The sequence below is a fragment of the Jaculus jaculus genome, chromosome 12 (genome assembly GCF_020740685.1).
Source record: "Jaculus jaculus isolate mJacJac1 chromosome 12, mJacJac1.mat.Y.cur, whole genome shotgun sequence".
Taxonomy (NCBI): domain Eukaryota; kingdom Metazoa; phylum Chordata; class Mammalia; order Rodentia; family Dipodidae; genus Jaculus; species Jaculus jaculus.
In genome coordinates, this window is record NC_059113.1 from 28,950,699 (window position 1) to 28,962,760 (window position 12,062).

Genomic DNA, 12,062 nt, shown 5'->3' on the forward strand with positions numbered 1-12,062 from the left:
TCCTGGAGAGTCTAGGAAGATGGTTCAGTGGTTAAAGATGCTTGTTTGCAAAGCCTGCCAGCCTGGGCTTGATTTCCCAATACCCATGTAAAGCCAGGTGTACAAGAAGTGGCACATGCCTCGAGTTCATTTGCAGGAGGCCATCATGCCCATTCTCTCCTCAAATTATTTTTTAAACAGAAGGGGTCATTCCTGGTGGTGCATGCCTTTAATCCCAGCAGATTTACATCGTGAATTCCAGGTCAGCCTGGACTAGAGCAAGACCCTACCTTGATAAACCAAAAAAAAAAAAATTTTTTTTCTTTGTCCTGCTTAGCTGAGAATCGCCACTTTATAAGTGAGCCACTACTGCCTGTCAGGCGCATGACAGAAGGAGCCTTTGGACAGCTCTGGGCATGTTTTCATGAAGTCGGTTCTCCCTGGTGCTAGCTGGCAGCCCTCCCTGCATCTCGGGCAGCTCTGATTGGCCAGCCTTCTGACTGTCCCTGGCTCAGGCTCCTGTAAGCAGACCATCACCAGGAACTGCCCACAGTGACGCCTCAGCAGTAGCTGTTCTCGGTGATGTGTTTATTTCTCCAGGGAAGTGACCTCACGTGAACAGCCTCAGTGACACCTGCAGTCACCTCAAGACTGAGGAAGAACAGCCTGTGTTCCGTCCCTTCTTGCTTGATAGAAAGTACAGATTTCCCCTTGTGTAACACAGTCTGAGAGAATTATCAGTGAAATTTCTCTTACTGCCAAGAGAAACTGGTAGGTAAGCAAAGAGGTTTTATGTGAATAAAGGCATTTGACATCCACCTAGTGCCTTACATCCTCCAGAGTGGCTCTGCCCTCTTTTCACTGAACAGATACTGAGCAGACTGGGGTGAAAGCTCCAGGGGCACAATTTGCAATTAAGCAGTCATTGATTCCTGGTCAGCCTGAGCTAGAGTGAGACCTTACCTCAAAGAGCCAACAGTGAAGCTGGAAAGATGGTTTAGTGGTTAAGGCATTTGCCTACAAAGCCAAAGGACCTCGGTTTGATTCCCCAGATGCACAAGGGGGCGCACGCATCTGGAGTTTGTTTGCAGTGGCCAGAGACCCTGGTGTGCCCATTCTTTCCCTCTCTCAAATAAAGTTTTTGTTTTGTTTTTTTTAAGCCAACAGTCATTGGCCCTACTCAAATAATATGATAGTTTCCTCACCCTGAATGAAGACGGGGTAAGTCATCAGAGGTGGTGATCTAGAGAGCCTCTGAAAAGTCACCAAGGCTGAGATCAGACTGACCTGTTTTTTTGTTTTAATATGAGAGAGCTAGAACTGGTGCACTAGGGCCTCCAGTCACTGTAATGGGGCGCCAGGCACGGGCGCCACTTTGTGTGCACGGGCAACCTTGCACATGCGTCACCTTGTGCATCTGGCTTATGTGGGGACTGGGGAGTCCAACGTGGGTCCTTGGACCTCACAGGCAGGCGCTTTAACAACCAAGGCCTCTCTCCAGCCCTGAGGCTGAGATCTGAATAATCAGCCGGATGTTCAGCGATCACAAAGCTGGGAACTCCCCGTGGGGGAGACGGAGTGGGTAAGGTCCAGGAGCAGAAACGACTCGCTCGGCCTGTGGTCTGCATGGTTCGAACTCGATGGACAAAGTAAAGGGGGAGGATAACCTCTGGGAGGCAGGTAGCCCAGGTAACAGGACTTTGCTGGATCCCATTTGGTCCTCCTGGAAGTCCTGAGAAGTAGGCCACGTGTTGAGTGGTAGGTCCCAGATCAGTGCCCAAGCCTCCCCTTAAGCTCTCCTCCATAGTGCTGGGCAGCAAGGAGCGCGGATGTGCCTGTGGGCCATCGCCTGGAATAGTTCTTAAACCTCCGATGGCCATCTCAGTCACGGAGGGCTTGGTGGGATTTAGACTTGGGCTGGGGCGCAGCTTGGGGTAGAGATTGGATTCAGTAATAAAAAGCTGTAGATGCTATTCCAGAAGGGCTGGGGCACCACACTGAGTGTCGGGCCTCACCCCAGTCCTGTGCCTGTCAGGCTGCAAGCAGGGAGTGGTATTCTCTGCTGGTGCCCGCGTCCTAAATCGCCTTTTCAAAGGAAGACTGCTTGAAATAACATCATCTGTATATGAAAGGGAAATTAAATTTCAAAACCAAGTTGAAGCCCAGCGTGGTGGTGCATGTCTTTAATTCCAGCACTTGGGAGGCAGAGGTAGAAGGATTGCCGTGAGTTCAAGGCCACCCTGAGACTACTACATAGTGAATTCCAGGTCAGCCTGGACTAGTGTGAAACCCTTCCTTAGGAAAAAAAAAATTGATATGGTTTAGCCAACATGGATTTTACTTTACTTCTTGGGGTTTTACTTTATGGTTAAAAATTCACCACCTGAGCCGGGCATGGTGGCACACGCCTTTAATCCCAGCACTCAGGAGGCATAGGTAGGAGGATCACCGTGAGTTTGAGGCCACTCTAAGACTCCATAGTGAATTCCAGGTCAGCCTGGCCTAGAGTGAGACCCTACCTCATTAAAAAAAAAAAAAAAAAAAAAAATCACCACCAAGGGCTGGTTTGCAAAGTCTGCTAGCCTGGTTCTACTTCCTTAGTACCCACGCAAAGCTAGATGCACAAAGTGATGCATGTATCTGGAGTTCATTTACAACATCTAGAAGCCCTGGCGCACCTATTTTCTCTTTCCTTGCAAATAAATTTAAATTTTTTTAAATAATTTTTATTTGGGGCCAGGCGTGGTGGCACATGCCTTTAATCCCAGCACTTGGGAGGCAAAGGTAGGTGAATTGCTGTGAGTTTAAGGCCACCCTGAAACGACATAATGAATTCTAGGTCAGCCTGGACTAAAGTGAGATCCTTGAAAAACAAAAAAATAAAAATGGAGAGATGGCTCAGCAGCTAAAGGCACTTGCTTGCAAAGCCTGATGGCCCAGGTTACACTCACTAACCACATAAAGCCAAATGCACAAAGTGGCACATGCATCTGGAGTTAGTTTACAGTGGCAAGAGGCCCTGGCATGCCCATGCCTACTCTGCCTGCCTTCATGCCTGCCTCTCTCTGTCTCTCTCAAATAAATAAAAATATTTTTCAAAGACTGAAAATGAAATCCTAGCAACTCTGAATGCCATTTTAAACAAACAAACAAACAAACAAAAAAAGGGATCTGAAGTTTGGGTACTGGCAGGTGTTATAACCGCTCAGCCCCTCCAGCCATTGTGTGAAACTCACAGGAGAATTCCGGGTGGATCATGCAGTATACTCCACACCAGCCAGGAGTGTCTCGGGGAGGCTGGAGAGTTTACTCAACTATAGTACGATTGTATGTGACATCACAGGTGTGTACATGGACAGCATAGCCCAGCTGAATGAGGCCAGCATGGCTGCAGAGATAAATTAAGACTACATTGAGGGCTGGAGAGATAGCTTAGCAGTTAAGGCTCTTGCCTGCAAAGTCAAAGGACCCAGGTTCAATTCCCCAGGACTCACATAAGCCAGATAGATGCACAAGGTAACACATGTGTCTGGAGTTCATTTGCAGCAGCTGGAGGCCCTGGTGCACCCATTATCCCTCTCCCTCTCTCTCAAATAAAATATTTGTAATTGGGCTGGAGAAATGGCTTAGCAGTTAAGCGCTTCCCTGTGAAGCCTAAGGACCCCGGTTCGAGGCTCAGTTCCCCAGGTCCCACGTTAGCCAGATGCACAAGGGGGCGCACGCATCTGGAGTTCGTTTGCAGAGGCTGGAAGCCCTGGCTCGCCCATTCTCTCTCTCCCTCTATCTGTCTTTCTCTCCGTGTCTGTTGCTCTCAAATAAATAAATAAATAATAATAATAAATTTTTAATTACATTGAGATTCTACCTCCAATCAGAATGGCAGTCATTAAAAAATAGCAAGGGCGGGAGAGCTGACTTAGCAGTTAAGGCACTTGCCGGCAAAGCCTAAGGACCCAGGTTTAATTCCCCAGTACCCACATAAATCATTTATTTATTTGAGAGCGACAGAGAAAGAGGCAGAGAGAGAGAGAGAGAGATTGCGCATACCAGGGCCTCCAGCCACTGCAAATGAACTCCAGATACATATGCCACCTTGTGCATCTGGCTTATGTGGGTCCTGGGGAATTGAGCCTTGAACTGGGGTCCTTAGGCTTCACAGGCAAGTGCTTAACCACTAAGCCATCTTCAGCCCACTTTCTACTAATTTTTAAATTTCCTCCTTGATTTTGTCAGTGACTCACACACTTCACTCACACTATGTGCTCAGTCTCCAAGAATATTTTAGGTTCTTTTGTCTCTTTTGCTGTTGATTTCTACTTTTATTCAGCTGTGGTCTGAAAGGATACAAGAAATTGTCTCAGTTTTTTCTATTTGTTAAAACTTGTTTTATTGCCCACTATGTGATCAGTTTTGGAGAAGGTTGCTTCTGATGCTAAGAACAATGTGGATTCCCTATATATCTGTTAAATCCAGTTGATCTCTAGTGTAATTTAGCTCTGAAGTTTCTGTGTTGATTTTTAGTTTGAAGGACTGATCTAAATCTGCAAGTGGGGTATTGAATTCTCTCACAATTATTGCATCAAGACTTATGTGATCTCTAGTATCTTTTAGTATTTGCTTTATGAAATTTAGAGCCCTAATATTTGGCCATAAATGTTTACAATTATGACATCTTTCTTATTATTTATTTGCAGGGGTGTGATGGAGGAGTGGGAGGCACACCATGGCCTCTTACCACTGCAAATAAACACCAGATGCTTGTGCCACTTTTCTCATCTGACTTATGGGTGGCTTGGGAATTGAACCCAGGCCACTAGGTTTTGCAAGAAAGCACCTTTAAGCTGAGCCATCTTCCCTGCCCCTATTATAGCTTCTGTTTTGTTTTGTTTTGTTTTGTTTTGTTTTTCCGAGGTAGGGTCTCACTCTGGTCCAGGCTGGAATTCACTCTGTAGTCTCAGGGTGGCCTCGAACTCACGGTGATTCTCCTACCTCCACCTCCTGAGTGCTGGGATTAAAGGCGTGTGCCATCACACCCAGCTCTATTATAGCTTCTTAATGAATTGTTCCCTTTACTAAAATGTAATACTTTTGTCTTTTCTGACTAGTTTTGGTTTGAAGTCTACTTTATCTGGGAACAATAGCTATTCTTTTTACAGCTTCCGTTTGCTTGGTAGTTTGATTTCCATCATTTGATGCTCAATTTTTGGATGTCTTTGCTAGCTCATTATGTTTCTTAGAGATAATAGACCGTTAGATATTGTTTTTAATCCAGTCCTTTAGCCTGCATCTTTTTTATTGGTGAGTTGAGACCATTTAACTTTAAATTTTAGGTTATTAGTAGTTTTATTTTTTTCTTTTTTGACAAAGTGGCAATGAGTTTATTTGGCTTAGTTACAGAGCATGGATGAGGGTTTACTTACAGGAGCATGAGAAAGTCTTCTCACCTCCCCCAAGACAGACAAACAGCTACCACGTAAGGAAGGGAGCAAGTAGGTAGCCAACAAACAGACCATGCAGAAGAACAGTTCACTTGTCAGCAGTTTACAGTGGCAGCAGCCAGGGTCAGCCAGCCATCCACAGTGCCTGTGACCTCTGCCATTGTCCAGTCAGTCCTGTTAAAAGTCTTGGGCTGCGTGGGGAGAGGTTACAGCTCTGTGGTGTCAGGTTGCAGCAATCCAAGGCTAGCTGCCGGCAGGCTTAGGAGAAATGCTTACTGGGAACCAGCTCCCAATTTACCGCTTTTCTTCTACATATCATACGAGCACTTGGGAGGCATAGTTCAGATGATTATGTACATCATGAGTTTCAGGGCAGGCTAGCTAGCCACAAACAAATTAGTCAACTGATTGACTGGTCAGAAAAAGGGACAACTGGTCGACCTTGGTTTTTAGAGCAAGGGAAAAAAATTTTTTTTTCCCTAAGGTTCTTTATTTATTTATTTATTTATTTAGTGGTGCTGAGCCATTTCAGCTATCTCCATGTTTTTGACTTCCATTTTAGAGAAGTTGCACAGTAACAAGCCTGCTGTGATGGTTTGTCTTATAGTTTTGTGTTTGTTTTGTTTCTTTGTATGTCTTGTGTATTTGTGGGAATGGATATATCTCCCATTTTTTTCAATTTTTTATTTTCACTTTATTTATTTATTTGCTAGAAGAGAGACAGAGAGAATGGGTATGCCAAGACCTCCAGCTGCTGCAAATGAACTCCAGATGCATGTGCCTCTTTGTGCAAATCTGGCCTTGCATGAGCACTGGGCAATTGAACCTGGGTTGTTAGGCTTTGCAGGCAAGTGCCTTAACTGCTGAGCCATCTCTCCAGCCATGTCTCCCAATTTTATCTCTTTACCTTTTTCCAACTCCACTTTGTTGTTTGTTTGTGTGAGTCCTCCTAGGGTTATGTCACCACTAGGAATTGTTTTCTGCAGAAGTTTAGAGGCAGACAGTGTTGATTCTCACCAATTTGTTGGCAATTTTGGTTTTATCTAGTTCTAGAAGGCTTTTGCATTATACCTGCATTCCCTTTGGGTTAAAGAGACTGCTGCATTATGATACTGTTTGGAGAAGGTGAGGCTTAAAGAAATTATTTTAGAGCAAAGGGTAGCAGTGAAATTAGGAAGTAATGGAAGAGGATGGAAGGGATAAGTATGTGGGTTGGAAGTTTACAAGGAAGGATGGAGGTTGTTGTAGATGTAGGAATGTACAGAAGTAGATTTTTACAGGTGTAGAACAATAAGACAAAGTCAAAAAGTTCTATTCTGGTGTGATGGAGGTTTTAAATACACTAGTTTAATAATTGTTATATGTAGTTATACATACTAATAAAATTAAGTAATGAGAGAGAAAAAACTATTAAAATATTGATGCAAAAAAAAAAACTGAAAGACAATAGCAGAGATGTAAGGAAGAAAAACGGTAAACTAGGAAAGGCAATAAGAAAAGAAGACAAGCGCGGTGGCGCACGCCTTTAATCCGAGCACTCGGGAGGCAGAGGTAGGAGGATCGCTGTGAGTTAGAGGCCACCCTGAGAATACTGAGTGAATTCAAGGTCAGACCCTACTTTGACAAACCAAAAATAAAAAAAACAATGATAAAGTAAGAAGAGAGAAAAAAATAAACCAATAAAAATACCAAGTACAACCACGGGTAGTGATGCACACCTTTAATCCCAGCACTCAGAGGGAGAGGTAGGAGAATTCCCATGAGTTCAAGATCACCCTGAGACTACACAGTCAATTCCAGGCAGCCTGGACCAGAGTAAAACCCTACCTTGAAATACCAAAATCCTCCAGATCCCATATATAACCAGACTCAAGTGACATGAGCATGCAATGCCAAGCATGCCCACAAGGGGCCGCACAGGTCTGGAGTTAGTTCACAGTGGCTAAAAAGCCCTGGCATGCCCATTCTGTACCTCTCTCTCTCTTTCCTCTCCCTCCTCTCCCTCTCCCCTCAAAAATAAAATAAAAAGTTGGACATGGTGGTGCACGCCTTTAATCCCAGCACTCAGGAAGCAGAGGTAGGAGGGTCACCATGAGTTCGAGGCTACCCTGAGACTATATGGTGAATTTCAGGTCCGCTTGAGCCAGAGCTCTATAATGATAATTTGAAAGCACTGAAAAAAGATATTTAGGAAGACATTAGAAGATGGAAAAGGGCTTCCCAGTTAAGGCATTTGTCTGCAAAGCCAAAGGATCCCAGGTCTACTCTCCAGGACCCACATAAGCCAGGTACACAAGAAGGCACATGCATCTGCAGTTTGTTTGCAGTGGCTGGAGGCCCTGGTGCACCCATTCTCTATCTCTCCCTCCCTCTTTCTCTCTCTCAAATAAATAAATAAATAATATATTAAAAACGAATAAATTAATAAACAAAAATAAAATATTAAAAACTTGGGCTGCAGGTTCGATTCCCCAGGACCTGCATTAGCCAGATGCACAAGGGGGCACACACATCTGGAGTTCGTTTGCAGTGGCTGGAAACCCTGGCACATCCATTCCCTCTCTCTCTCTCTCTCTCTCTCTCTTTTCCCCTCTTTCTTTGTTAAATAAATATTTAAAAAAAAAAACTTGGGCTTGAGGGACGGTTTAGCGGCTAAGGCATTTGCTTGCAAAGCCAAAGGACCCAGGTTTGATTCCCCAGGACCCACGTTAGCCAGATGCACAAGGGGATGCACATGTCTGGAGTTCGTTTGCAGTGGCTGGAAGCCCTGGTGTGCCCATTCTCTCTCTCTTTCTCTCCCTCCTTCTCTGTCAAATAAATGAGTAAACAAAAATAAAATATAAAAAAAAGAAGATGGAAAGACCTCTGTCACAGTCAGGTTCACATTGCTGACAGAAAACAGCTGACCGAGAGCAGCTTGTGGGGAAAAGGGTTTGTTTTGGCTTAAAGACTCAAGGGGAAGCTCCATGATGGCAGGGGAAAACACTGGCATGAGCAGAGAGGGGACATCACCTCCTGGCCAACATCAGGTGGACAACAGCAACAGGAGAGTGTGCCAGACACTGGTTAGAGGAATCTGGCTATAACACTCATAACCCCACCCCCAAAAATACACTGCCTCCAAGAGGCTTTAATTCCCAAATTGCCATCAGCTGAGAACCTAGCATTCGAAACACCTAAGTTTATGGGGGACACCTGAATCAAACCACCACAACCTCGTATGCTGATGGATCAGAAGATGCCATCCAACCAAAGGCAACCTAACATAGTCAATGCAATCCCAGTCAAAATTCCAACACTATTTACAAAAATAGGAAGAAAGAAAAAAAAAGTCTTGGGCTGGAGGGATGGCTTAGTGGTTAAGGCACTTGGCTGCAAGCCAGAGGATCCAGGTTTGATTCCCCAGAACCCATGTTAGCTAGATGCACAAGGGGGCGCATGCCTCTGGAGTTCATTTGCAGTGGCTGGAGGCACTGGCGCGCCCATTCTCTCTCTCTCTCTCTCTCCCCCTCTTTCTCTGTCAAATAATAAATAAATAAAAATATTTTTAAAGTCTTAATTTTATATGGAAACACACCATCTTTCCATTTCTACTTGATTTTTTTATTACTTTTTTTGACACAAGATCTCCATCCCAGGCTGGCCTCAAAACAAACTTCCTTTGTAACTGAAGGTGGCCTTGAACTTCTGATCCTCCTGCCTCTACCTTTCAAGTGCTGGAAGTACAGCTTTGCACTACTATGCCTCATTTATGTAGTACTGGGGATCAAACCCAGGGCCTCCTGCATGCTAGGCAAACACTTTACCAACTAAGATACCTCCCTATCCCATGTCAGTCTTTCTAATTAGAACTGATTGGTAGACCTGCTGCTAGTGATAGGAAGTAGGAGTCAGATAGTTCATATTTTGTGCACAGCTAGTCAGTCTCGAAAAGAATAAATAGATATGTGTATGGCCTGACAGAGCAGATGAGCACTGAGATTTTATGTTAAGTACAGAATGCAGAACTGAATGGGAACTGAAATCCAAAGGCTCTGACTTCCAAAATTCAAAAGCCCTGACTCATGCTGACAGACCAGGAAGTCAGCTGACCCACACATACAAAATAAACAATCCTTTGTCTAGCTCATCAGCTTATCAGAAGTCCTCCACATACATTCAGAGTAACCAACAATCTACCCTGACTTAATCCTTAATTTATTTACATCTCCCAGTCAGTATGTGACTCCCCAGTCAGGTCCCCTCTCTGTCAGGTTTCCTCTCCACTCAGGACCCCTCCCCACTCAGGACCCTCTCCACTCAGGACCCCTCTCCACTCAGGACCCCTCCCCACTCAGGACCCTCTCCACTCAGGACCCTTCTCCACTCAGGACCCCTCTCCACTCAGGATGCTTTTCTTCTCTGGAGCTTCCCTGCTTTGCTTTTTCTAATAACTCCTTATTTAACTCGTCCTGCTTTGTCTGCACTGGTCATTCTTCAGGGGCCACAGATGATGAACTTTAGAACCACTGACTTGGGGAGTTTTAGTGGCCGATGAGCATCTGGCACTCTACCTCTAAGCTAAGCCTTTTTAGATCCCAGAAAGGCTCCGTGCCTCCCAAAACCCACAACACTAGATCTCACTTGGTGCATCGAGAGGGCACATGCATTACTATCATAAATTTTGATAAGTTTTGCTAAGTGTGTTTCAATGTAATAAGCTACCTTTTAAAATTATATATGTGCATTTTGTCCTTAGCTTTTTTATTTGTTTGAGAGAGAGAGAATGGGTGCACCAGAACCTTGAGACATTGTAAATGAACTGCAGGTGCATGTGCTACCTTGTGCATCTGGCTTACTTGGATACTGGGGAATCAAACTTGGATCTGAGGCTTTTGCAGGTAAGTACGTTAACCACTAGACCATGTCTCCAGCCCTTATCCTAAATGTTTAAAGATATTATTGTGAGGAGTTCATAGCTTCCTTAGAATGCCAAAGGGATCTGTGAAACAAAAAATGTTAAACACTCTAGCCTAGGGGTATCAGAGTGACAACTAGGGTGTTCAATGCCCAGGATCTCCAGGAAAGCACACTCACACACACCATTAACTAATCCAGTTTGTTTTTCAATGTAAGAAACTTGGCTTATTTAGATACAATTGTTATTTATAATAACCATTCTACCTAAACATTGGTCTCAAGTGCTCTTTAGACAATTTATTGGTAGTGCTAGGGATTGAACTCACAGCTTCTGATTGTTGGGCAACAACTCTCCCATTGAGCTATACCAACAGTCTAACATGCTGTTTAAATACACTTGACAGTATTTAGCACAATTAAGAAAAATTATGCTGGAACTGAGCTGATAACCTCCTCCAGCTGACAGAAAACTGGAAGATGCCATTATGCATACAGTTCAATGGGAGAAAGAGAAAACACCAGTGAAGATACTCAACAGTGGACACTGCAAGCCTTATATTTGGCCAGCCAGGCCAAATGAGCCAACGGGCGCAATAGTGGCCTGTCTGTCATGGTGGAAACCAACTGCCCTCTAATTGGACTGGAGGCTCGCTCCATGGGAGAGAATACATCCTTGATACTGCAAACCTAAAACAGGGTTAGTCATGAGCCCTAGGGGTGTAACGTCTGCTGCTGTCTGGCTAAATGTATATACTATACTTATCAAACTGCCCAGTTAGCACTTCTCTTAATGTTCATACCCTTATATTAATGCTACTCTCATTTTTGGTAGAGAATCTTCTCTTTTCAGATGACAGTGACCTTGGGACGACTCAGAAGGCATCATAGTGCTAGAAGGAAGTGACAGGAGTGCTCAGTACGGCAATATCTCCATCACACCTTCCAAGGCTCAGGGTCTATTGTGGAAGAGGTGGCAGAAAGAATATAAGAGCCAAAGGAAGGATAGGACTCCTTATAACGTGCTCCTCCCAGACACAAAAAGGCCTGGATATCCATGACTTCACAGTGCCTGACATTTACCTACACAAGACCATCATAATAGGAAGAAAAGATCATGACATCAAAATAAAAGAAAGACTGATTGAGATGGGGAAAATGGAGTTTCAAAGGGGAAAGTGGGGGGAGGGAGGGTATTACCATGGGATATTTTTTTATAATCATGGAAGTTGTTAATAAAAAAATTAAAAATAATTTCCTTTTCTTTTTCCTTCCTTCCTTCCTTCCTTCCTTCCTTCCTTCCTTCCTTCCTTCTTTCTTTCTTTCTTTCTTTCTTTCTTTCTTTCTTTCTTTCTTTCTTTTTCTTGGTTTTTTGAGGTAGGGTTTCATCCTAACCCAGGCTGACCTGGGAATTCACTCTGTATTCTCAGGTGGCCTCAAACTCATAGATAGTGATCCCCTACCTTTGCCCCCTGAGTGTTGGGATTAAAGGCATGTGTCACCACCTCTGGCTCCCTAATCAACTATTTAATTAAATCAATTCCATAAGAAAAGAATTTTCACCAAGCATGGTGGTGCACACCTTTAACCCTAGCACTTGGGAGGCAGAGATAGGAGGATCACTGTGAGTTCAAGGCCAGACTCAAACATAGTAAATTCCAGGACAGCCTGAGCTAGAGCAAGACCCTACCTCAAAAAATAAACTGAAAGTTTATTTTTTTTTATTTAAAGTCAGATTTTTTTTTTTGT